The sequence below is a fragment of the Myotis yumanensis genome, unplaced genomic scaffold, assembly GCF_028538775.1.
Source record: "Myotis yumanensis isolate MYYU_CA2020_CCGP unplaced genomic scaffold, mMyoYum1.0.hap1 SCAF_19, whole genome shotgun sequence".
NCBI classification, from domain to species: domain Eukaryota; kingdom Metazoa; phylum Chordata; class Mammalia; order Chiroptera; family Vespertilionidae; genus Myotis; species Myotis yumanensis.
The window spans coordinates 13827405-13853732 of record NW_027223770.1 but is presented as its reverse complement, the minus strand read 5'-3'; positions in this window follow the sequence as shown (position 1 = coordinate 13853732).

The window sequence follows — 26328 nt, the reverse complement described above, 5'->3', positions numbered from 1 at the left end:
CGAGGCACCCTCATGATTACCTGGCAGCCCAGCCTCCAAGGTCTAAGCCCCTCACTGTCTTGGTCAGGACCCTCCCCCCAGCGCCCGCCCCCCAGCACTGCTCAGCCACAGGCTCGGCACCTCAGCCTCAATCTCCTCTGTGCTAACTACAGCGGCGCTGACACCCACCAGCTCCACCAGCCCAGCTCTGCTGTGAAACGCCCCCGTCCAGCCGGCTGTTCTCACCCCAGATTCACAGGGAACACAGCGCGGTGCCCATTGCTCTGCTGACGGTGGACATTGGCCAGCGGAAGCCAGGACCCACGGGGGCAGGCCCTGGGCTGAGTCCCCTGGGTGGCCTGGCCAGAAGCACAGCCACCTCTGCGGAGTGTCGTAGGCGTGCCTCCTGACAAGCCCGCACTGTGGACACTTCCCCTGCAAGTTGCTGATCATCACGAAGCCGAGAGGAAGGCCATGGAGGTGTCCGCCCGCCCCAGAGCCTGTGCCCGCTCCCAGGCTGGTCATGACCGCCCTGTCGACGCTGTTGGGCCAAGGGCTCCCCTCAGAGGGATCCTGGACTTGCCACCCAATTCCAGACGAGGCCTCGGAGCCTTAAGACTGCCTGGGGGCTCAGCCACACCTCTGGACCAACGCAGCTGTCCAAGTCATTCCTAGAAGCCAAGTGACGCAGACGGAAAAGCTGGGCCACCCCCTCACACACACACACGTTTGTACACTCACATACGTTGGCTAACACATGCTGACCCACATGCACACTCACATGCTCGTCATAAGTAAAAACACTCGCGTGCACATATACACAGTCACTCATGCACATTCACGATTGCACAGGCTCACTCACATGCAGGCATGCACATCACATGTGCACACTTATAGGCTTGTTCACTCACACACCCGAACATGCACACTCACACAGAGGCACACTGGCATGCTCACATACGCATGCTCACGCTCATGTTCACATGCACACACACAAGCACATTTTGTCTTTTGGTTCTCACGCCGGCCCTTTGCACAGACCCCTCACTGACATTCGGAGGCGAGTGTCCCACCTGTGGCTGCCGCCTCCCATGTGTCAGGGGAGCCACGTGGGCCCCCCAGCTGCTCCAGACCTTCTCCCTGCACCACAGTGACACCCTGTCTGCCCTCATCACCCACTGAGGCTCTGGGCCACCCAGTGAGCGGGCTGTGGGCAGTGACTTCTGAGGCCTGGCAGCCAGCCAGCATGTCTGCTCAGCTGCCCACCTGCTCAGCGGCTGTGGAGACTGGGCACCATGGGGCTGGGCACCCTGGAGCCCTCCCTGGAACTGGGGCCCAAGGCAGGCGGGCGATGGGGAATGAGACAAGGACTTGGGCTCTGCCCTATGGGATGGGGAGGCCGCGGCAGAAATAAGACAGCAAAGATGGGGACAAAGACCTCTTCTCACATGACACTCATCCCTGAGATTTCTAAAGGCCTGGAAAACATGTGCTCCAGGGGACTTGTGACCAGTGGCTGCGCTGGCCCGGGCAACAGAGGCCAGAAGGAGACAATGGGAGGGTCCTGTGCCAAGACAGGACAGGGGTCAAGGTCAACCTCCCGGGCCCAGACCCTGGGAGCCAGACAGAGGGAGGTCTGCAAGTGGCAGGGTGGAGTAGGAGCTGCACACAGACTTCTATCCCTGGGTGGCACTGTAGGATTCCAGGTGGCACTAGGGCTGCCCAGCCAGGGCAAGAGTCAGCACGGGCAGGTCTGGGGGCTGCGAGGGCCCAGGCCAGGGGGTCAGGGTCTGAGTGTGGGGAGAAGCTAGTTAACAGTGGAGAGCTGGAGGGCACTGCAGGCCGTGCTCCCGCTGTGGCAGCAGGAGAGTTGTTGGTCCGCATGGCCCTCCGTGCCTCTGGCTGCCGGCCTGGCATGACTGTGAGGGTGATGGCAGCTCTGAGACCCTCAGGGCCAGGTGCTGGCATGGAGGGATGGGCCTGGCAGGCCAGCTCCCCTGGTGGCCAGGCCACAACCTTGATCAAGGACGGAGGCACAGCCAGGAGGGTCTCCTGCTCAACCAGGGGCAGCCCAGCCCCTGCATGCGCCAGGCCGGAGCTGAGTGGCAGCTGAGGCTGCAAGACAGGTGGGGTGGGTGGGGGAGCAGTCAGGGCGAGGCCAAGCAGAGGAGGGAAAGGAGGCTGGGGGACATGCTGCTGGTTGGCTGTCAGCTCAAGGTCCACCAAAGCAGCCATGCCTCCAGGAGGGAAGTGCGGGAGGCTGTACCGGGGAGGGGAGCTGAGCAGAGATGAGCATTCAGCGAGGCTGAGGCCGGCCTGACCCCAGGGGAGCCCAGAGTGTGAGCAGCATCCGGAGTTGTCGGCTCTGGGGCAGGGACCAGCTCTTGTACCCACACCAGTCAGATGCTGCTGCAGGTCAGCCTGAGGAGAGCCCTGCCAGGCCTGAGGCCCCTGGCCTCCCTCCTGCCTGCTCGGCCCCTGCCCATACCTGAGTGGCCCTCAAGCATCTGGTCCTGAGCCAACAGGCTTGTTCACCGAGGTTGCACCAGGTTTGCTCAGCACCCAGGCCTCCCACAGCAGCCCACCTACAGCTTCAGGCCTTTCCCAGACCCTGGGCTCCACCCAGCACGGCCCCGGCCACTCCCAGCGCATGGGGCCTGGTTCAAACGTGGATGTCCATGGGGGCTGCCCCACCCCCAGGCAGAGGCCCAGGCTTATGGTACAGCCTGGACGGGCAGGACCTCCCACCACCAGGAAGTTCTAGCTTTACAAAGGGGAGATTTGGGGTCTCAGGACAGCACCCCAGGGCCACCCACAACTATGCTCACAGAGCAAGAGTGGGAGAAGCTAACTCAGCTCTCGAGGGCTGGATGGGGCAGGTGGAGTTTCTGGCTGGCAGGGCAGGCCGCCCTCATCCCCTGGGGAGCCCAGGACCCAAGAGTGAGCTGAGGGAGCAATGGGGGGACACGGTCTCCCCATGTGTACAAAGGTGTGCCATGCCACAGGGATAGAGGGAAGCAAGTCTGGATGGCATGACAGCCAACTGGTCCCCACAGCGGTGGGAGCAGCCCAGGGGTCCTGGACCTTCTTGCTTTTCGATTGTCATGACACCCAGGCTACCTGGCTGTGAGGGGGGTCTCTGGCCTGAGGAAGGGGCCCAGGCAGAGGCCAGGGCGCCAATGGACCGTGCATTCAGGGCTGGGGCTGGGTCTGGCCCACTTCCCCCATTGTCTGTGTGGGTCACACCCATAGCTCAGAGGCCAGAGCTGCTGAAGATGGTGTGGCCGGCCTGATGGGGCCTCAGCTCTCACCTGGCTGGAATCATGGGCACCCGGTCTCCTGCCCGTCCTGGGCACTGGGCTGCTTGGCTCTGCTGCCCTCTCCCAGCCCAGCTCCTGGCGGCCATCAGGTCACCTCAGCATGCCCTTTGCTCTCCCAACTGAGCACTTCTGCTGCAGTCCATGGGGCCACCAGAGGCCACGGTCTGATTGGGTCACCCCTGAGGACACACAGGAGGGGCTGCCAGAGACCCCCGGGTGGGTGGTACACAGGAGCCCTCTCTCACCCTGGGCAAGGGTCTGCAGCCTGGGGTTTAATGAGGGGCAAGGGGACTCTTGTTGTTTCTCTGCACCCCTAAGCCAACCTCGCTGGTCAGGTTGCCAAATGCAGGAGGAAACTGAGGCTGGGGCACACGCCTGCCAGGAACCAGCATCCTTGGCCCGGCCTCAGAGAGGCGGACAGCAGACCTTCCTGACGGGTCTGGGCCCAGGAATCCCAGCCACCGCCCTGCTGGCTTGCTCACTGTCACCAGGATTTTATTTGTGCCCCTTTTTTTGGGGGGAGCTATATGTATTGAGGGTGTCCAGTGATGAACTTAACCCCAGAGTCCCCAAGGATGAGCCCCATCCAGGCCCCCAGGGACTCGTCTGCCGCCCTGGGCATCTCTGGCCCCCCCGCAACCTCCCATTGTCAGGCTGACATGGGCCTGTTGCACCAAGACCAGGCCCAGCACTGGGTGACCTGCCCTTCCTCAGCCAGTGCCTGCCAACACCCCCCATCACCGCTGCCAGGCCCAAGGTAGGGCACAGCAGACACTAACTCCGGCGGCTCAGAGCCCCACACCAGGCATCACGCAGCCCAGTGCTGCCTGCAGTGTCCAGTCTCGCTTCCAGGCCCAAGCAGCCAGGACAAGGGGGAGTCCAATCCGTGCCTGCCCCCTAGCAGCAGAAGGGTGGCAGGCTAGGGTGGGACTGCAGGGCAGAGGGCACAGGAGAACTGCAGTGGGCAGAGGTGATATGTTCGGGTCCCCCACACTCCTGGTATGGACTGTCATGCATCCCATGGAGGGTCATTACCATCCCCTGGGCACAGGGGTTGTCAAATGCATGAATGAATGAGTGAGTGATGAGCCACTGGCTCTCCCTGGGTTACATCAAGGCCACTGAGGCCCCCCAGGGATGGGACTGGCCTGGAGTTGCACAGCCCTTGGGGGGAGGGAGTCAATCCTGGGTCCCCATTGTCTGGAGAAGGGACTCCACACCAGGTTCCTCCCGAAGGCTGGGCCGAAGCTCCACCTGCCTCTGCTCCCAGGGCCACCCCTACACGGGAGTTCTCACCTGACTGAGAGCAGCACGTAAGCGTCCAGGGAGAAAAATCAATTCTCCTGGTTCCACTTTAATCCATCGGTTCCATTTCTGATTAATTTCCCAGTGCCCAGGGTCACCGCTGCGCTGCCGTCCCCAGCAGGGATTAGCTGCCAGGTCAGGGCTGCGCAGCTGGCAGGGGCTGCCCCAGGTCCTCAGCTCCCCCCACACATGTGCAGTCCACCCCAAAGCCCAGGGCCTGCCTGTCAGGGGCCACTAGCTCGCTCTAAGGGGTGAGTGACTAGCCCCGGCCTCGCACAGGTGGGCCTGGAGAATAAGGGCCTGAGAAATGAGGGGATGCACCTTGCTCTGCTCAGGGTGTTTTAGGGGCGCCACTCAGGGCGACTTCTAGGGTGCTGGGCCAGAGGGCCACTGAGGTGGGACCTGGCTGTCCACCCTGTGTCTGACCAGGAGCTGGACTCCAGGTTCCCCCGGTGCTCCCAGCCTGGGTGTGCACTGAACCCCGATAGGCGTGAGGGGCTCACACATGGCCTGGCGGAGACACTGTGCTCCAGCCCCTCTCTGGACCCCTCCACTCCACCCTGGGCCTCGAAGCCCCAGACAGGGTCCAGGGGTCTCAGGCAAAGATTCTGAGGGCAGAGTTGAGTGGCTGGATAAAGGAGAGGGAAGCCCCAGCAGAGAGGAGCTGCCCCAAGAAGGGGCAGGAGGAGCTTGGGTCCAGTGCTGAGCCCCTGCCGTGTACCCAGGGCATGTGGACCTGTCCTGCTGCCTGCCTGGCAAATGCTTTCCACTCCGGAGTGACTTTGTCCCGGCCCCATCCAGCCACCAGATCCTGCTGAGATGCCCACACAGGCCTGGACTCTGGATAGCTGGGCTCACTCAGCTCCCCCCAGCGTCCAGGCAAGCCCCCGGCCCCTCCCCAGCCTGGCCTCTGGCCTGCCAGGCATGGTTGGCCCTCAGCTGACCTGAGCCCCACATCCCTGGCACACTCCACGGCTGTTGGTGGCCAGCCTGGGACCCCCGTTCAGACCCCAGCTCTGGCCCCCACCTGCTGGGGGCCCTACAGAGCCTCGGCTCCTGCACTGTGACCCGGCGACATTGTCGGCCGGATTAAGCAGGTTGACTTGGCTATCGCTCTGCGTATCTCAGAGGAGCGAGCAGCGCTGGAGGGTGAGTGGCTTAGACAGCGGTCAATATTTGTGGAATTGAATTGAATCCGTCAACTGGGAGCTACATGTGTTTTGGTTAGTCTCACGGTCTCTGCCGCTGGCAGGCAAAACGCGGCAAGAGGCTCCTGGAAGAACCCAGTCGTACCTGACCCCGGGGCCAGGGGCCCGTAGGAGCCTGGTGTCTTCCAGGCTCCACAGGCTGGGCTGGGTGGGTCAGAGCGCTGAGGCCAGGGCTGGCAGAGAGGGACTAGGAGATCCAGGAGCGCTGACATAGGGGTGGGGGAACCGGAAATGGGGGGGCAGGCGGGTTCAGCTGGGGTTTCAGGCTGAGGGGCCCTGGCCCAGTGATGCTTAGGCCCCACCCTCACTCCTGGGTCCCCGCTGGTTCTTCAGGAAACGGGATGCATTGGGCCTGGTCTCCCAGTGATCCATCCAGCTGTGGGGCCACATGGTGCACCTGCCAGTCATCATCCAGGACAGGCAGAGGGACCGACCGTGGGGACAAGGGGGAGTGTGGCACAGGGTGGGGCTGGGCCCTAGTCAGGGTGAGCCCTGGCCGGGCTGCAGCCAGCTCTGCCTCTATGAGACCCTCAGAGCTGCCCTCCTCCTTGGCCAGGCTTCTCTGCCCGGGAAGGGGGCTCATGACGAGCCTGGCCCAGGGCCCGCCTTGCTGCCCCAGCCCTGGGTCCTCCTAGGATTGTCTGATCGCCGGCGCTGCCCACCCCCAGTCCCCAAAACCCAAATTGGATTAGCTGTGTTTAGTAAGCGGCAAAGCTGCTTATATTTGAGCAAGAGCTCAGCAGATTATGCCGGGCCGAGGGAGTGCCCGGCGGTGTGAGGGGGGATTTGGAGGAGGAAAGCTGCACTAAACAAGTGTTAATTGGAAGCAAACTCAAGGGGGATGATCCGAGGCGGCTCAGCCTTCCGCCCGCCTGGTAAACGCCTTCCGGTGGGCACTCCGGGGGCCACAGGGAGCAGCTGCAGTCAGAGCTCCGGGACTGCCCACAGGAGAAGGGTGCGGTGGCGAAGACAGGGCAGCGAGGGTCACTTTGGGAGCCTCCCTATGACAGTCACTTGCCCTTGAGCCTCTCAGGGGGCCTGGGGGCCCAGGAGCATGCGGGAGGGGAGGTGTGATCGGTGAGTGTTTTATTACCATGTCCATTCAGCACCTGGGACAGCCCAGAGCCAAAGTCCAGGGACCCCGACCACAGGCCTGGCCTGGAGGGGACTCTGAGTGTGTAACCCCTGGTGGCCTGTCTGTGTCCTTGGCAGGGAGTGGCCCTCAGGCTGCTGGACGGTGGGCAGGCAGAGAGAAGAGAGAGCACAATGTGGGGGGGGGGCAGGTGTATCCAGCAGGTGGGGGTACTCCCTGGAGGGAGGTCGAGGTTGCCAGGAAAGGGGGTGCTAAGGGGTACAGAGCCCACCCCCATCCCTTCACCCTCCACGCGCCCCCCATGGCTCCCATGGTTCCCATGGCTGAGAACAGAGCCCAGAAGCCTCGACGGGACCACATCCAGCCAGGAGGTAGGGGATGAGGAGCGGGTAGGCCAACCCTGGGGTCCTCTGAGCTCCGCTCCTGAAGACACTCGCCGAGGTGTCTGACCCCTGGGTCCCCGGGTCGAGTCGGGGTCCTCCATTCCTCTGGCTCATTTCCCAGCTCTCCGAGGTCACCCCGCCCCCAGACCCGGCTGCTTCAGCGGATCCCGGAGCACGCGAGCACGCGAGGACCATCAATTATTTAGCTTCTGCCTCTCAGCCTCCTCTCTGTTAGTGCCTCGTAAAGCTGGGGAGGATAAATCTCTCGCTTGCATCCGCCGCTGACAGGGGGCGGGCAGGTGCCGGGCGATGGCAGCCCGGGCCCTGGCCCCCGGCCCTGAGCCAGCACGGAGCACCCAGGCGGCCTGCTCGCGTCTCTGCTATTAAATCCATAATTCAGCAGAGATGAAGCCGCTCCACGCATCCTGGTTCCACGATGAGGACCGCCCACCAGTCCTAACTGCGAGGCTGTGGTGAGGGTGCACTCCCAGCCGCACACGGGCAGACCTCCTCGGGATCCCAGGTTTCAGGAGCTGCGCTTACGTCTGTGCCCAGTGGGAAGCTCCCGGCACCTGCCTGGGTGGATCACGGAGCCCCTGCTGACAGGGGAGGACCCAGGGGGGCCGGACAGCTGCGGAGCACAGCCCAGGACCTGCAGAGGCAAATGAGGGGCAGGGTGTCTTGGTGGACCAGCCGCAACTTTCAGGGGAGAGCCACCCACCTTTGTGGTGAGCTGTGGGGCCCGGGGGCAGCTGGGAGAGGACCAACATCCGCCCAGGATGCTCTGAAGTCTCACACCTCCAGCAAGGAACTTGTTGCAGTAAAAATGAACGGGCAATGATGCCATAGAGCAGCGTTTCTCAACCTGTGGGTCACGACCCCTTTGGGGGTCGAACGACCCTTTCACAGGGGTCGCCTAAGACCATCGGAAAACACGTATATAATTACATATTGTTTTTGTGATGAATCCCTATGCTTTCATTATGTTCAATTTGTAACAATGAAATTGGGGGTCACCACAACATGAGGAACTGTATTAAAGGGAACTGTATTAGGAAGGTTGAGAGCCATAGAGGGTCCAGGGCAGCCCCCACCCCCACCCCCTCCCACTGCACAGCCTGGAAAGAGTTTGTTGATCCAGTGAGTGAGTCTACGTGCCCCGCCTCTGCAGGTCTTGAGGTGGCCGCCGCGGAAAGGGGGGTGTAGGCAAAGGGAGACAGTCACAAAACGGGCAGAGAAGGGACCAAGGCCAGAACGGGACATACTCTCAGAGCCCTGCCCTCAACAGAGCCATGCCCACCCTACAGACTCTGCCCAGGGGTCCACTCTTAACCCCCTTGGGTGCCTGGCAATACAGGGGCTCTAAGAATCCTGGTGATTGCAGGCCAGTGGACCCAGCTGCATGCAGCACAGAGGGGCTGGGCCGGGCCTGGCCCAGTGGTGGGGAGTCGGGCAGCCGGACGGAGGCTCTGTGAGGAGGTGCCCCCACTCCACCTCCGGTCCCTGACTGCATGCCCTCCCCCCTCCCCCACGCTCACGGACCTTCACAGGACAGGAGCTGAGATCCAGGTGACAGAGGCCAGAGGGACCACCAGTCCTTGCAATTAGCAGTAATGAGTTGACAGGAGCCCAGCACAGGACACAGGTCAAGTGCGAGTGGAGGCTGATAATGAACTTGACAAGGCTAGGCAGTAGAACAGCCCCTGCTCTCTGGCCATGAATCCTCCGGATCCGCCCAGGAGCTGATAGGGCCAAATCTCAGCCATAAGGGATGAGGCTGCTGCACAGAGAAAGGCTGGGCCAGCAAGAGACACACAGAGCCGAGCTGAGGCCTCAAGACCACTCCACCCCCCACCCCCACACCAGCCTCCATCCCCAGGGTGTCTCCCTGCCTGCTCACTAGCCCCCTCTCAGAGGGCCATCCCTCCGGAGTCTTTCAGCGTCCCCAGCTCACTCCGCCACGCTCTCCTGCAGCCTGCAACTCCGGTTTCTTAGTCCTCAGCCCCAACTCCACAACTTGTTTCTGTGCTTTGCACATCTGTGTGGTTGGGTCTGTGTGGTTGGGTCTGTGTGATAGTCTCCAACCTGGAGACTATCAAGAAAAGTTTATATGGGACGGAGGGAGGGAGGGAAACAGAGCCCACGGATCCTCTGGATCAGAGCGTGGGGCCCCGAAATGTGGCTAGAGTATAAGGTGGTGCTGACAGAAAAGGAACCAAAGCCATGGAAAGGAACTGGGCGTACACAGAGGCCAACACTGACCGAATTCCCCCGGGAAAGAACTTTCCAAGAGCAAAGGCGAGGATGAGCACACTTGGCGTGAACCTCAACCCTCAGGTGGCCGACCTGCAGCCAGTCAATCAGCAATTAGTTCCAAAGACACCAGGCAGTTCGAAGTCAAGCAAGGAACAGGGGCAATTAATCTCATCAACAGAGCACGAGCCTCTACGAAGCCAAACACCCAGAGCGTGAGCAAACTGCAGAGAAGGCAACACCTCGCTGGCATGAGAAATTAAACCGGGGCATGGGCTTTCCCCAGAGTCCAGCCCCACCCCCCTGCCCCTCCAGCCAGGCACCACAGAAGTCCCTCATCTACTGAGGGGGCGGGGGGGGGGGGGCGCAGTCAGTGGGCCAGGTTCTCGGTGTCCTGAGTCAAGAGTTGCTGAACCTTCTCTGGGGTCTGTGCAGATGGCGTCAGACTCAGACGGGCAGACCCAGCTGCGTGGGCTCAGGTGTGGCCACAGCGTTTACTTGTAGCTGCAGAAAAGGTGTGGACAGCTGCAAGATCCAACCACACAAGGTGGAAATGCAGAACGGACAAGCACAGAGAGGCGCGTATGAACTGGGAAGAAAGAGTGTGTGCACACAGCAAGAATGGAAGGAAACCAACTCTCCTTAGTCACGGGGGGTCTCCAGTATTTAGAATAAATATATGAAATAGACAGACAGGAGGAAGCCCAGGACAAGAGCACTTGGGTGCCCTGGAAAAGCCACAGCCATCACGTCAGCATCTTCTGTGTGATGCTGTGAGTCGCTGAGGCCTTCCCAGCCTTGAGTCATCTCTGGGGACTGAAAGGACAGGCCTGATCCTAGATGAGGGGTAGCCCTGGGGGTGGAGGGGACGGGGAGACATGATAGACAAGTGGGCAGGTGGATGAAGGGAGAATGAATGGGTGAACAGACAGAAAAGTCTGATAGGTGGGTGGATGGACAGATGAGTGGATGAATGCAGGGATGAATGGATAGATGGATGGACAGGTGTGTGGATGGGTAAGTGAGGGTGTGGATGATGGATGAATGAGTGGATAGAGCAGGGGTGGGCAGATTTTTTGACTTGAGGGCCACAATGGGTTCTTAAACTGGACCGGAGGGCCGGAACAAAAGCATGGATGGAGTGTTTGTGTGAACTAATATAAATTCAAAGTAAACATCATTACATAAAAGTGTACGGTCTTTTTTTTTTTTTTAGTTTTATTCATTTCAAACGGGCCGGATCTGGCCCGCAGGCCGTAGTTTGCCCACGGCTGGGATAGAGGGATGGATAGGTGGTTGTGTGGAAGGATGGCTGGGTGGCTGAATCAGTGGGTGGACAGGTGCATGAATAGAGGGGTAGGTGGGGACTTCTGAAGGGGCCCTTGGTGTGTAAGCCATAGCTATGGACCTCCCCCCTGGTCTGACCCTTCCCCCTTTCCTGCCAGGAGCTCTGCGGGGCCTGGGAGCACACATTCTCTTTGCTGAGGCCTCTGCCTCGGCACCCCCAGAATAGCCCTTTCCCTGGGGCTATGGGCCAACCCTCTGCCCAGAGCCCAGGGTCCCAGGTGGCTGCCCCTCATCTCTGCCCACCTTCTGGGCTGTTCAGTGTTTAGGACAGGCCCCGCCCGGCATGGCCACCGTAAACCTTCCCCCTCCTGCAGCCAGTCAATCACCCATCAGTTCCAAAGTCCTTGGATCAGAACGTGGGGCCCAAAACCGTGGGCTGGAAGACACGGTGGTGCCGACAGAAAGGAACTCAAGCCGCCGAAGGGAACTGGATGTAGCAGAGGCATCTGCATGTCTCCGGGGCCCAGCCTACGCGGCCTCAGCTGCAGCCGGCTCTGGATGCCGTCGGCTACATATATTGAACTCGAAGCATCGGATTACATGTTTGTTCAATAGCAATAAACTCCCAAAGTTTTATGGGGTCATAAAACCGCTGCCTGGGCTCCCACTTAGGCAGCGCGAAATGTACACGGGCCGGTTTCCCTGCTAATGGGGCGGCGCGAGTGATTTGGGGCTCTTAGCTGGAAACATCACATCTGCATTTCCCAAATTCTCAGAAAGCAGCTCCGCTGGATCACACCAGCCCTAGCCTTGACGTTCGAGGAAAACAGAGTGAGCTTGAGATATGAGAAATGGTTGCGGGGGGGGCGGGGGTTGAGGAATGGGGGGAGAGACCAACTAGGGGGGTGTGGAGGGAGGAAGAAATGTCCAAGAAATAGACGGGGAAGGATACGCACCCACCACCCAGATGCCACCCCTGGAGCCTGTCCTGCCCAGCCTCGCACAGGAGAGATGCAGAGGGCACCCTCCCAGGGTCCCGGGCCCCAGCCTCGCCCTCTGGGAGGGCAGTTCGCACAGCTGGGAGCTCAGAGAAGGACTGGCCAAGGGGGTGTGATATGGACAGAGGACAGAGAAGGGAGGATTCGAGCCCCAGGCAAAGGGAGCAGCAGGTGCAAATGTGCGGAGGGGTGATGGAGTCCCAGAGGACCCCACAGGCCAGCCGGGGTTCTGACTCGATTCAGGGAAAAGGTGATCAGAGAGATGGACGGGACAGACCAGGTAGCGGTGATGGAGCTGCCGGAAGCAGCCAGAGTGACCTTGAGCAGGCAGGGGTGCCTCCTGGAGTGTGCGTTTGGGGAGGGTGCCCTCTCTCTGTCCCAGGAGCCATGGTGAGGTGTTGCTAGGGGCAGAGATGGGAAAGGCAGTTTAGAAAGCAGCGAGCTCCCCATCTCAGGGGCACGCCGCCAGCAGGACAGCAGGGCCACACAGAGAGCCCTGAGGGAGGCTGTCTTGTCAGGGTTCTTTGCTGTGACCTAGACCCAGAGCCACAGGTACAGACCTGCTGAGGTGCCCACGAGAGATGCCCAGACAGGCATGGGGATGGGGGAGGGGGAGAGGCAGGCATCATTGGAGCTGGGAGCTTGGCACAGGCAGGGGCATAGAGGGGCCACTGGGCACAGTCAATGCCCCCTCCGTCGTGGCCAGGGGAGGGTCAAGGATTGGTTTCTGCTGGAACCTCGGGTGGACCCGGCCACTGGGGCTGGCCCCCTTGCTATGTGGCCAGTACATTTACGTCCAGGCTCTCGGCAACGCAGAAGTTAGCACACGGACGACTTTGCCCTGATCCTTGTAACTTTGCTATCGATCCGGGTCCTCGGAAACACATTGATTTCCCTGAATCAATATTTATTGCAGCTTCAAAGGATAGGGTTGGGGAACTGCAGGCTGATGAATGGAAGCAAAGCAGCCAGAGAGGGCAGAGCCTCAACACCCCGCCCCTCCTCTCCCCCCACTCCCACCCCACCTGCCACACACACACCCCAGCACATGCCCTGCCCAACCCAGGGACAGCCTGGCTCAGGCGCAGACACCACCTGACATTCCACAGCCTCAGTGTCCTGTTCCCTGGGGTGAGGTGTTGCTAGGGGCAGAGATGGGAAAGGCAGCTTAGGAAGTGGCGAGCTGGTGTCCTGGGCGGGGTTGTCGACTTCTGTTTGGCTTGTTTGGGTGGGTTTCCCAGGTAATCCAGGGTTAGTTTTTCCCAGTGGAAACCCCCTCCCTTCTGGAATCCACTTTATGTGAAAGCCCCAGGGGGCTGGGAGGCCTGGGTCAGGGGGGGAGGGCAGGCTCCCTGCAGCATCCCCAGATGGCGGCACCAGGAGCACCTTCTGACCACACGGGGCACCTGGGCAGGCATCTATCTCAGCTCTGGGCCAGCGGTTGGCACGCTGGACAAATAAGTGATGTGTCCACCCCATGGAGTTTCCCATGCCCTGGCAGAGGGCTGCGGTAGACCCGTGAGACTTTTTCATGGGTGACCCTGGTGCCTAGTGGGCCCCAAGAAAGGCCAGTGTGGGAGGGGGCTTCCCTGGGCCCTGAGGAGCGGGTGCAGGCTTCATCACCGGCTGGGACAGGCCAGAGGGCTCTGATTTTGAGCATTTGCCGATTACGAGGGTGTACACATTCCCACCGCCTGGAGCTGGGGAGATTCCTCCCGCACAACACTGCTGCGAGCAAACCTACCCCAGCGCTGCTGCTGCTGCTCCCGGGAATGCCACGGCCTGGGGCGCAGAGGGACAGGAGGACAGGGGGCTCGGGGCCAGCAGGGTGCTGGAGAGGCTTCAGCCCCTGTCCCTAAGGGCACCAGGAAACCCATTTCAGGACACTCCAGGCCCTGCTCCACAGACGCGGAACCAAACAGAATGTGCGGCCGAGAAGCACAGGTGCACGTGAGGAGGCCAGGACTCAAAACACGTGCTCCCTCGCTGAGGGAGACCCTCCAGGCCGGGGTCAGCCCAGCTCAGTCCTGGGGGAGTGGGTCCATGGGGGGCCCAGGCCCGAGGTCAGCTCAGTTCAGTCCTGGGGGAGTGGGCCCATGGGGGGCCTAGGACCGAGGTCAGCTCAGCTCAATCCTGGGAGAATGGTCCCATGGGGGGCCCAGGCCCGAGGTCAGCTCAGCTCAATCCTGGGGAGAATGGTTTATGGGGGCTTAGGACCGAGGTCAGCCCAGCTCAGTCCTGGGGAGTGGTCCCATGGGGGCCTAGGACCGAGGTCAGCTCAGCTCAGTCCTGGGGAGTGGTCCCATGGGGGCCTAGGACCGAGGTCAGCCCAGCTCAGTCCTGGGGGAGAATGGTTTATGGGGGCTTAGGACCGAGGTCAGCCCAGCTCAGTCCTGGGGAGTGGTCCCATGGGGGCCTAGGACCGAGGTCAGCTCAGCTCAGTCCTGGGGAGTGGTCCCATGGGGGCCTAGGACCGAGGTCAGCCCAGCTCAGTCCTGGGGGAGAGGGGCCCATGGGGGCCCAGGCCCGAGGTCAGCTCAGCTCAGCTCAGTCCTGGGAGAGTGGGCCCATGGGGGGCCCAGGCCCCAGGAGGCAGCTCCATGAGGACTGAGAGATGGCATCGTCCCAGCCTGTAGAGAGCACAGGGCCAGAGCAGGCAGGCCCCACTGCAATTCCAGTGCCTCCACGTGTCCCCAAGGAGCTGCCCACCCCCCACAACTGGTTTATAGACTAAGAAACTGAGGCTGAGAGAGGTTGAAAACCCCACCCAGGACACCAGCAGGAGGCCTCGGCAGCTGCTTCAGCAAGTATTGGGCACCTCCTGCGTACTTCCTAGCAGGCCAGGGGCGAGTGCTCACTGCCCTCCGGGGCTGGCAGGGCCCGTGCTGGGGTTTTGGAAGGTGCTGGGTAGGGGTTAGGGTAGGGGTGGGGGCACACTGCTACCACTGGGAGAGCTGGTGGGACCTGGGGCTGTGTAGACCAGCCCCTCCTCCTGACCCTGAGCTCAGGAATGTCTGGGCCCCGGCGGGGAGGGCCAGTGACAGGACATGTCCACCAGTCATGAGCTTTGTTTATGTGCCCCCCACCAGTGGTCACTTCCTGCTGAGGGGCCACCAACTATGCCTCTGGCGGGTCTGTGCTCCCTTTCTGTGGGCATCGATTTCTGTGTTCCCAACAGAGCCTGGAATGAATACCTGGCATGTGGTTGTTTGGGCAAAAACAGCATCAATGTTGTCTGTGGGGCATCCAGGCCACTGAGAGGCCTGTTCCCAGTGGGAGCCTGGACCACAGGCCTGGCACCTGACTGCTCAGTCCCGGAGCAGGAGGAGGCAGGACCTGCCCTGCATGGGGTGGAGGGTCGTGTGGTCTGGGTGTGGCAAGAGGAAGTGGATTGGGGTCTCACTTGAGAGTCTGCAGGGGGAGTCACCCTCCAAGTGGAGGGAAGTGGGCGTTGGGCTGGGGCTTGCTGCACGGGAAGCTGACAGGCCTGGGTTGTACCCGGCTCTTGGTGAGACACAGGAAGGTGATTTGATGACTCTCCTCAGTTTTCTCATCTGTACAATGGGAGGCTGAGGGCTGAGTGACCGGAGGCTGAGGGCTCAGGACTCCCCGATCCACTGCCTGCAGGCACCATCCAGGCTCTGACAACCCCGCCCACCTCGGAGGCGACAGCTGGGTGTCCTGAGGCCAGAGCCCCGGCCTGGAGCTCTGTGCCCACTGAAGGGGCAGAGACAGGACTGGAACCCAGGACTGCAACTTCTGGTGCCCAGGGTCCTGAGCCGTCCCCTCAGTCCAAGGGTTTCTACGCCCGAGAAGGTCCATTCTAGGCCCTGCTCATGTGACTTCCACTCAGACCCTGTGAGCTCCAGCCACAGGCAGAGTTTGCACTGGGGCCCCAGCCAGTCCGCCCACCCCATTCACCGTCTCTACTCCACCCGCAGGAAAGGAGTCAGAACAGGGTGATGACACAAGTCCCAGCGCACAAGACTGAGGGAGGGGCCCAGCCCCTGAGATGCCCACCGGCCAGACACCCACACACCTACCTGCTCTGGGCACAGCCACATCAGCCCTTGTTGGGGGGGCAGAAAGTTCAGGGCCTGTTCCCTTAGCAGGCCGTGCAGGCTTGGTTAAGGGGTGACACCCTGAGCCTCAGTTTACCCTCTGTGTAAAGGCTGCCCCTTGTCATTGCCCATGTGGGTCTGTGGGAGGAAGACTCCGACCAAGCCGGGCTTTAGAAGCAGCCCGCTGCTGACTCATGGCACCCCAGACTTCCCAAGAGACACCCCATTTTCTGCCACCTCTCCAATGAATAAATGTGCTGGAAGGTTAACCGGCAAAAAAAAAAAAAAAAAAAAAAAAAAAAAGCACAGCTGGACACAGGTTCAAGGGCACAAGTGGGCATGAGATCAGGGGGACCTTGGGAAGCCAGGGCTGGACAAGCATGGCCCTGGCCACCTCAGCAAGCCGGCAGCCAATGGCAGCCTCGGCTGAAGGACAGCAGCCACGGGGGCCAAGCTGGTCTGGGCAGCAACAGAGGAGGTGTCCGCTCCCTGCTCCCCTGCCCCCACTCCCGCCTGCGCGCCCCCAGCCAGCACACCACCCTGCCGAGGCCCACGCGCCGCTCCATCCTGCGTCTGCCCACCTGCTTCACTATTGTTTACTGGAGAGTTTTCTTCAAATGGATTTTTTTTTTTTACTTAAGTGATTATATTTTGAAAGGAAATCTTACAGCACCACTGGAAATGGAAAACAAGCATTGAAGGAGGCAAATAGAAGGTATCCGTCCAAACAATGAAAACAAAACATGTTATAAAATCCCACGAGGCCCGGGACCTGCAGAGGCTGGAGCCCTCCCCAGCAGGCAGCGTCGGCTCCGCATGGAGCTGGGAGGGGCCCTGGTCCCAGCCACTCCTCAGTCACAAACCGGGTCCCGTCACATCTCAGACAGGGCTCCCTCACCTACAGGGAGAGCACCCCCACCCGAGGGTCAATGCAGCACTAATAGGGCATCTCCTGGGAGCGCTGTCTGGTGGGGACGTGAAATGACAGAATCTCAACCCCAGTTCAGAGGTGACGTCTGGGAACAGGGACGCCCACCTCCTCCTGTTTGTCCCAGGCAGCCCCGGTCTCATCCGAATTCCTGCACAGGGCCCCTGGGGAGAGCAGTAATACGGCAACCCTGCCTGGCGACAGCCACAGGCAGGCCACCCCCGTCTGTTAGACTCCCCTCTAGCTCACCTGCTCAAGGCACTGAGAGGTCCTGCGGGGAACCTGTCCACTTTGTTTCATGCAGGGTTTCCCGGGGGACCCTTCCCCCCTGGCTCTACCCTGGGTCTGGAGAGGTCTTCGGGGTGGACAGATAGACAGACAGCTCTCCTGAACAGATCACATTTGTCCCTGGTGAGTACGCTTACGAATCCCACTTCACACCAACAGTGAAATGACTCCCACCCAGATGGTATCTTCTGCTCTCCCGACCGTGTCCAGCAAAGCCACGAACACACAGGGCTGCCGTGGCTTCATGGATCCAGGCCAGGCGCTAGAGCCTCACTCAGCCCAGCCACCCCAGCCTAAGTGAAGTCAGACACAGCCAGGAGTCCCAAGGGCCACTCTAGTGGACCATGGATGGCCCCACAGCTCAACGCCAACATCTCCTCCCTAAGCCCTCGCCCACCCATAAAGCCTCCTGTGGCCATGGTGGCAGCTCCCTCCCATAATGCCAGCAGGGGACAGAAGGCTGCATTCCTGTTGGGGGTGGGGGTGGCCATGGGGGCTGTGGAGGCCTGTCACAGAGGAGAACAAGACTCAGTCCAATGCGACTTAGTCACTGGCTCTGACATTCGCAGTTGGCATCTGCCGTGACGGCGCCGGGTGGCGAGGGGCCAGGACGAGGACGTGCGTGTTCCAGCAGGCAGTTTGCTCGCCTTCAAACTAGCCCCCCGAGCCCCGTGACAAGCGCTCACGGATAGGCGTCTGGGGTAGCCTGGCTGGGGTAGCCTCAGCCTCTTCTGCCAACGCCCATCCCTGCCAAGCCAGGGAGGCCGGGGATGACTTGGCCAGGCCTGGCATGGCAAAGGGCTCCCTCCTCGACACCCTAGAAGGCGCCAAGGGGCCCCACGCATACCATGGACTCAAAGCCCCCTTTTCCTGGGCACACTCACAGGTCGGGCCCTGAGGACAGCCTCCCCTGTTCGCTCAGAGGGTGCCCGGAGGCTCGTGCCAGCGTGGCACTGCCAGCCCCCCACAAACAAGGATATGAGGCAGAGGCTAGACTTGAACCCGGGGCCCTAGCCCGCACACTCAGGCCTGAAGGCCTCCTTCTGTGACACCTGATGAGGCCACCTGGCAGGTGCCACAGGAGATGCTTGGGGTGACGGCCCAAAGGCTGGCCGGGCTGGCAAGGGCACCGGCAGGGCTGGGTCTCTGGTGGGCCTGGCCTGGTGGGAGAGGCACTGAAGGCAGCGAAGCTTTCTCTTCCCAGTGGTGGCGCTGGCCATGCTGTGCGCTGCCGCCAGGAACCGACCCTCAGAGGACACAGGCAGCAGGTGTGTCCCAGGGCCTCCTCTGCTGGCTCGCTGATGACGCGCAGCTGTGGGCACACAGGCGCCATGAGCCCATTTCCGGGGAGTCTCTGGGCGCAGCGCTGGAGGTCATGTTCACAGAAAAGCAGGGCCCAGACTCGAATGCAGTCGGGCATCGGGGGCTCGTGGGGCCAGCCCAGCGAGACGGAAGGGAAGTCCATGCCAAGAGGGGCAGGCTGGGGGGGGGGGGCGAACTTTCTAGTTTCTCTATCATTTTCAGAATCATTATGTTTTAATTTCCACCAAAAAGAAAAAGTGCCTTCTTGCCCTGACCGGTTTGGCTCAGTGGATAGAGCGCCGGCCTGCAGACTCAAGGGTCCCGGGTTCGATTCCAGTCAAGGGCATGTACCTTGGTTGCGGACACATCCCTGGTAGGGAGTGTGCAGGAGGCAGCTGATCGATGTTTCTCTCTCATTGCTGTTTCTAACTCTCTATCCCTCTCCCTTCCTCTCTGTAAAAAATCAATAAAAAATATATATATTTTTTAAAAAGTGCTTTCTTTAATAGTTATGAAAGTCAATGAAAAGTTAAGGCTGGACACGTCAGGAACCCCCTGCACTCCTGGGCCCCGCCCCACTGTGGGCCTCAGGCCCCAACCACAGGCCCCGAGCGTCCCCAGGCCCCTGGCCACCCGCAGACCCGGCTCCTCGGGGTTTGCCGGAAGCCTCGCTCCATGCCGGCTCGGGACAGCTGGCCTCGCAGTGTGGGGGCACATATCCTGCCAAGAGCCATCTGTCCCCACTGTCCTTGCTGGGGACTTCAAAACAGCCACCTGTCCCCGCCTCGCCAGCCCCGAGTCCTCTGGGGCCAGGAGCCTCCCAGAGCCCGGCACCGAAGGGTCAGGCCGGACTGTGGACCCTGGGCCAGGCACTGCTCTGGGGAAACCCTGAGTCTGACTTTGGACAGAGCCTGGACCAGCTTGGGAGGTGGGTGGGATGGATGGACACTGCCCGAGATCCTGTGCTCACCCTGTGTCTCCTCAAGTCACACAGAGACAGAACAGGGAAGAACCTGCCAGCGGGTGTGGGTGCCCTATTACAGACCAGTTCAGGGCCACATGCCCAGGGACACATGGGACAGACACGGGGCAGAGCTGAACCCATTTTAGAGTGGCCAGACCTGTGGGAGTAGAGTGACCGCTGTCAGATATCCCGGACCAGCCTGCCCACCACATATAAGACCGATGTCCTCAGCCCAGGGGGCGAGCAGGGAGACTGAGGCACAGATGGGGCCGGGAAGTGCAGGAAGCGTGCTGAGCTGGGACCGGGCCCAGGCAGCATGGGTACAATGTGTGCGTGTTTGAACGATCCCACGTGGCCCGAGGGCCAAGAAGAGACAGGTCCAGATCCAGGGTAGAGACATGAGTCCAGGGAAGAGGGGACATAGTCACCTGGGTCGGTTGCAACATGAAGCAACACCAAGAGGAATGAGAGGTGGAGACACCAAACAGAGAGGAAAAGACAGAGGTGGGGGAGGTGTGGGGCCAGTGAAGCCCAGAGCGGGAGCTCAGGTGCAGGGCCTGGGGGGGGAGCTGTGCCCAGGCCACCAGCCCCGTCACAGAGGAAGAGCTGAGCTCTCAGGCTGAAAGCTGGTCCTCCCGGGACCCCCCTCACTCCGGCACCTGAGCACTCAGTTCTCGGGGAGCACAGCCTGTGTGATGACAACAGTTGGATCAGGTCCTGCTCCTTGTCATTAAACTGGGGACAAAAGGAAACCTATTTCAGAACCACTGGCAAGGGAAGGGCCTCTCCCCGATGAGGGCCAAGGCCTGGGGACCAGCAGCTGGTGACCCTCAGGGACGTCAGGACCAGGGAAGCCACCAGGAGGGTCTTGATGTGCGTGGCCAGAGCACAGGAAGGTGGTGGCCACAGGGGACCTGAGCCCAGCAGTGTGGGCAGGAGCGGGCAGTCCGGCTAGGTTGGAAAAAAGGAGGAGGGTGGACCAAGTTGCAAGCAAGAGGTCTTTCCTGATGCCCTAGGCCCGTGGTCGGCAAACTGCGGCTCGCGAGCCACATGCGGCTCTTTGGCCCCTTGAGTGTGGCTCTTCCTAAGCCTTAGGAGTACCCTAATTAAGTTAATAACAATGTACCTACCTATACAGTTTAAGTTTAAAAAATTTGGCTCTCAAAAGAAATTTCAATCGTTGTACTGTTGATATTTGGCTCTGTTGACTAATGAGTTTGCCGACCACTGCCTAGGCCAGTGATGGCGAACCTATGACACCAGTGTCAGAGGTGACACGCGAACTCATTTTTTTGGTTGATTTTTCTTTGTTAAGTGGCATTTAAATATATAAAATAAATATCAAAAATATGAGTCTTTGTTTTGCTATGGTTGCAAAGATCAAAAAATTTCTATATGTGACACGGCATCAGAGTTAAGTTAGGGTTTTTCAAAATGCTGACACGCCGAGCTCAGAAGGCTCGCCATCACTGCCCTGGGGCCTAGGCTGGGCCCATGTCGTCACCTGCCCGTCGGGGTGTCTCCCCCTGGGTCCCTCGGTTGTCCTGTCACTGTGCTACCTGGTGCCTCCACCCCACAGCCCCCACCTGAGAGTCTGTCTCCCCCTCCCTCTGACCCCTCTCCCGCACAGGCCCTTCCACCCACCTCCCGGCCTCTGCCCCACCCATGACCCCAGCTGCCCACACCTCCCTTGTCACAGCCCCCTGTATGCCCATCACGGGGCTCGGTCCAGGCCCAGCCAACCAATAACCAAAGTTCCTCCACTGGGCACCGGGCCTCCCCACCACTCTTCCAGCCTGACACCGTCAGTTCTCGGGGACCATGGTGGCTGCTGCCAGCGAGGGCCCCCAGGGAAATCAGTTGCCGCCAATAAACCTCCCTCAGATGCCCCAGTCCCAGGTGCACCATCACTCCTCTGCATCGACCGGCCCACCAGGGCTGCGAAGCCGGCCGGGATGGGCCTTCGTCCATCAGTGTTTCCCCTCGGGGGCTGGCCCCCCTCCCCTCCCTGAGGGGCTGGGGAGCCTCAGTGTCAGCCTCCCGCTCCGCATTGTCTGCCTGGCTCCACCACTGAGGCCAGAGCCCGTTTCCAGCATCATCCGGTAGGAGCTGGGCGGTGGGTTAGGGGTGGGAGTACCCACTGCCCCACAGCCTGGCATTTCCAAACAGGCTGGCTGCGCCTCCTCAGCCAGCAGAATGAGCCCGTCAGAGGCTCCCGGTCCCCATGCCAGCGTGGCTGCCCAGGCGTGGAAGGGAGAGGCCAAGCAGCCGCCAGTGCGGGCACCAGGCAGCCCGGGACAAGCACGTGCAGCCACGGGTGCTGTGGGGGGCTGGGGCTGATCTCAGCACCACCCACCCCGCGGAGGGCAAGCCCCCATCCCTGCTGAGTGTGACGGGTAGGCTGGCCTCCTGGGCCCAAGACCACCCCCGCCCTCCTCCAGGGCAGGTATCTGGCTGTAGCTGGGGCAGGGGTGGGGCCTGGTACCCTGCCTTGCCCTGGTCCTCCCCACCCTGCGCTGGAGGCGGAGCAGGGCCTCCAGGGACCCTGTGGCCCATGAATCGAAGCCACACCCACCACAGGGAGCGTCAGCAGCCAGCTTGGGAGAGGTTTGCCCAATGCCCATGCCCAGGACCATGGAGCTGCCCTCCTGCCAGGCTCTGGCTGACTCTCCCCCCTCACCCCCCCCCCCGCCGGCCCATGGCCCCCCGGGAAGGACAGAGGCCTTGGTTCCCCCATTAGACTCCTAACCACACCAGGGTCAGGATGGGACAAGGTCTGCTCTGCCAGCCACATCTCCCCAGACCTTTCAGGCACCCAGAGCCGTCCCACCATCCTGCCCACTCTCCCTCTCCCTCACCTCTCCCCACCTCACACCTCCTCTCCCTATCTCACCCCCTACCTCTCCCCATCTCACCCCCTCCTCTCCCTATCTCACCCCTCCTCTCCCCATCTCACCCCCTACCTCTCCCCATCTCACCCCCTCCTCTCCCCATCTCACCCCCACCTCTCCCTATCTCACCCCTCCTCTCCCCATCTCACCCCCTCCTCTCCCCACCTCACCCCCACCTCTCCCCACCCCACCCCCTCCTCTCCCTATCTCACCCCCTACCTCTCCCCACCTCACCCCAACCTCTCCCCACCTCACCCCCTCCTCTCCCCACCTCTCCCCTCCTCTCCCCACCTCACCCCTCCTCTCCCCATCTCACCCCCTCCTCTCCCCACCTCACCCCCTCCTCTCCCCACCTCACCCCCCTCTCCCCACCTCTCCCTCCTCTCCCCACCTCACCCCCTCCTCTCCCCACCTCTCCCCTCCTCTCCCCACCTCACCCCTCCTCTCCCCATCTCACCCCCTCCTCTCCCCACCTCACCCCCTCCTCTCCCCACCTCACCCCTCCTCTCCCCACCTCACCCCTCCTCTCCCCACCTCACCCCCTCCTCTCCCCACCTCACCCCCACCTCTCCCCACCTCACCCCTCCTCTCCCCATCTCACCCCCTCCTCTCCCCACCTCACCCCCTCCTCTCCCCATCTCACCCCCTCCTCTCCCCACCTCACCCCACCTCTCCCCACCTCACCCCTCCTCTCCCCATCTCACCCCCTCCTCTCCCCACCTCACCCCTCCTCTCCCCATCTCACCCCCTCCTCTCCCCATCTCACCCCCTCCTCTCCCCACCTCACCCCCTCCTCTCCCCATCTCACCCCCTCCTCTCCCCACCTCACCCCACCTCTCCCCACCTCACCCCCCTCCTCTCCCCACCTCACCCCACCTCTCCCCACCTCACCCCTCCTCTCCCCATCTCACCCCCTCCTCTCCCCACCTCACCCCCACATCTCCCCACCTCACCCCCACCTCTCCCCACCTCACCCCCACATCTCCCCATCTCACCCCCTCCTCTCCCCACCTCACCCCCTCCTCTCCCCACCTCACCCCTCCTCTCCCCACCTCACCCCCACCTCTCCCCACCTCACCCCCCACACTCTCCCCATCTCACGCCCTCCTCTCCCCATCTCACCCCCTCCTCTCCCCATCTCACCCCCTCCTCTCCCCACCTCACCCCCACCTCTCCCCACCTCACCCCCTCCTCTCCCCATCTCACCCCCTCCTCTCCCCACCTCACCCCCACCTCTCCCCATCTCACCCCCTCCTCTCCCCATCTCACCCCCTCCTCTCCCCACCTCACCCCCTCCTCTCCCCACCTCACCCCCTCCTCTCCCCATCTCACCCCCTCCTCTCCCCACCTAACCCCCACCTCTCCCCACCTCACCCCCACCTCTCCCCACCTCACCCCTCCTCTCCCCATCTCACCCCCTCCTCTCCCCACCTCACCCCCACCTCTCCCCACCTCACCCCTCCTCTCCCCATCTCACCCCCTCCTCTCCCCACCTCACCCCCACCTCTCCCCACCTCACCCCCACCTCTCCCCATCTCACCCCCTCCTCTCCCCATCTCACCCCCTCCTCTCCCCACCTCACCCCCTCCTCTCCCCACCTCACCCCCTCCTCTCCCCATCTCACCCCCTCCTCTCCCCACCTCACCCCTCCTCTCCCCACCTCACCCCCTCCTCTCCCCACCTCACCCCCACCACTCCCCACCTCACCCCCACCTCTCCCCACCTCACCCCTCCTCTCCCCATCTCACCCCCTCCTCTCCCCACCTCACCCCCACCTCTCCCCACCTCACCCCTCCTCTCCCCATCTCACCCCCACCTCTCCCCACCTCTCCCCACCTCACCCCCACCTCTCCCCACCTCACCCCCACCTCTCCCCACCTCTCCCCACCTCTCCCCTCCTCTCCCCCACCTCACCCCTCCTCTCCCCATCTCGCCCCCACCTCTCCCCACCTCACCCCCTCCTCTCCCCATCTCACCCCCTCCTCTCCCCACCTCACCCCCTCCTCTCCTCACCTCACCCCCACCTCTCCCCACCTCTCCCCACCTCACCCCCACCTCTCCCCACCTCACCCCCACCTCTCCCCACCTCTCCCCACCTCACCCCCACCTCTCCCCACCTCACCCCCTCCTCTCCCCACCTCTCCCCACCTCTCCCCACCTCACCCCCACCTCTCCCCACCTCACCCCCACCTCTCCCCACCTCTCCCCACCTATCCCCTCCTCTCCCCCACCTCTCCCCACCTCTCCCCACCTCACCCCCACCTCTCCCCACCTCACCCCCACCTCTCCCCACCTCACCCCCACCTCTCCCCACCTCTCCCCACCTCTCCCCTCCTCTCCCCACCTCACCCCCTCCTCTCCCCATCTCACCCCCACCTCTCCCCATCTCACCCCCTCCTCTCCCCATCTCACCCCCTACCTCTCCCCACCTCACCCCTCCTCTCCCCATCTCACCCCCACCTCTCCCCATCTCACCCCCTCCTCTCCCCATCTCACCCCCTCCTCTCCCCATCTCACCCCCTCCTCTCCCCACCTCACCCCCACCTCTCCCCACCTCACCCCATCCTCTCCCCACCTCACCCCCTCCTCTCCCCATCTCACCCCTACCTCTCCCCACCTCTCCCCACCTCACCCCTCCTCTCCCCATCTCACCCCCACCTCTCCCCACCTCACCCCCTCCTCTCCCTATCTCACCCCCACCTCTCCCCATCTCACCCCCTCCTCGCCCCATCTCACCCCCACCTCTCCCTATCTCACCCCCACCTCTCCCTATCTCACCCCTCCTCTCCCCATCTCACCCCCTCCTCTCCCCACCTCTCCCCACCCCACCCCCTCCTCTCCCCACCTCTCCCCACCTCACCCCACCTCTCCCCACCTCACCCCTCCTCTCCCCATCTCACCCCCTCCTCTCCCCACCTCACCCCCTCCTCTCCCCATCTCACCCCCACCTCTCCCCACCTCACCCCCTCCTCTCCCCACCTCACCCCCACCTCTCCCCACCTCACCCCTCCTCTCCCCATCTCACCCCCTCCTCTCCCCATCTCACCCCCTCCTCTCCCCACCTCACCCCCACCTCTCCCCACCTCACCCCCACCTCTCCCCACCTCACCCCTCCTCTCCCCACCTCACCCCCTCCTCTCCCCACCTCACCCCCTCCTCTCCCCATCTCACCCCCTCCTCTCCCCACCTCACCCCCTCCTCTCCCCACCTCACCCCCTCCTCTCCCCATCTCACCCCCTCCTCTCCCCATCTCACCCCCTCCTCTCCCCACCTCACCCCCACCTCTCCCCACCTCACCCCCACCTCTCCCCACCTCACCCCCTCCTCTCCCCATCTCACCCCCTCCTCTCCCCACCTCACCCCCACCTCTCCCCACCTCACCCCCTCCTCTCCCCACCTCACCCCCTCCTCTCCCCATCTCACCCCCTCCTCTCCCCATCTCACCCCCTCCTCTCCCCACCTCACCCCCTCCTCTCCCACCTCACCCCCACCTCTCCCCACCTCACCCCCACCTCTCCCCACCTCACCCCCTCCTCTCCCCATCTCACCCCCTCCTCTCCCCATCTCACCCCCTCCTCTCCCCACCTCACCCCCACCTCTCCCCATCTCACCCCCTCCTCTCCCCACCTCACCCCCACCTCTCCCCACCTCACCCCCTCCTCTCCCCACCTCACCCCCTCCTCTCCCCATCTCACCCCCTCCTCTCCCCATCTCACCCCCTCCTCTCCCCACCTCACCCCCACCTCTCCCCACCTCACCCCCTCCTCTCCCCACCTCACCCCCTCCTCTCCCCATCTCACCCCCTCCTCTCCCCATCTCACCCCCTCCTCTCCCCACCTCACCCCCACCTCTCCCCACCTCACCCCCTCCTCTCCCCACCTCACCCCCACCTCTCCCCACCTCACCCCCTCCTCTCCCCACCTCACCCCCTCCTCTCCCCACCTCACCCCCTCCTCTCCCCATCTCACCCCCTCCTCTCCCCATCTCACCCCCTCCTCTCCCCACCTCACCCCCACCTCTCCCCATCTCACCCCCTCCTCGCCCCATCTCACCCCCACCTCTCCCTAT